Genomic DNA, 305 nt, shown 5'->3' with positions numbered 1-305 from the left:
TATCTCCTGGCCTCATGATCCACCCGCCTTGGCCTCCCAAAGTGCTAAGATTACAGGCATGAGCCACCGCACCCAGCCACCCAGCTGTATTTTTGTGAATTTTAAAAAATACTAAGTTAAAAAAATGTATATTAAATTGTATACATATTGTTTTGCAATTTTTTCACTGTGTCTTACAGATTATTTATGTTGATATGCGTAGGAAAGTCTAGCTCATTCTTTTTGATTGATTAATAGTATTCACTAAAATGGGTTTACCACAGTTTAATTATTCAGGAAGGGCATTTTTTTTTTTTTTTCGTCTT

At 34.1% G+C, this 305-nt stretch overlaps 1 protein-coding gene across 1 annotated transcript in view; it reads left to right on the top strand.

The window, feature by feature from the left end:
* BMPR2 (bone morphogenetic protein receptor, type II (serine/threonine kinase)) overlaps positions 1–305 on the top strand; it is a 226,463-nt gene that overhangs the window by 190,844 nt on the left and 35,314 nt on the right. The window lies entirely within an intron of this gene.

The sequence above is a fragment of the Colobus angolensis genome, unplaced genomic scaffold (genome assembly GCF_000951035.1).
Source record: "Colobus angolensis palliatus isolate OR3802 unplaced genomic scaffold, Cang.pa_1.0 Scaffold30, whole genome shotgun sequence".
Taxonomy (NCBI): Eukaryota; Metazoa; Chordata; class Mammalia; order Primates; family Cercopithecidae; genus Colobus; species Colobus angolensis.
Note: the sequence above shows the minus strand (reverse complement) of the source record. Positions and strands in the feature narration are given on the sequence as shown.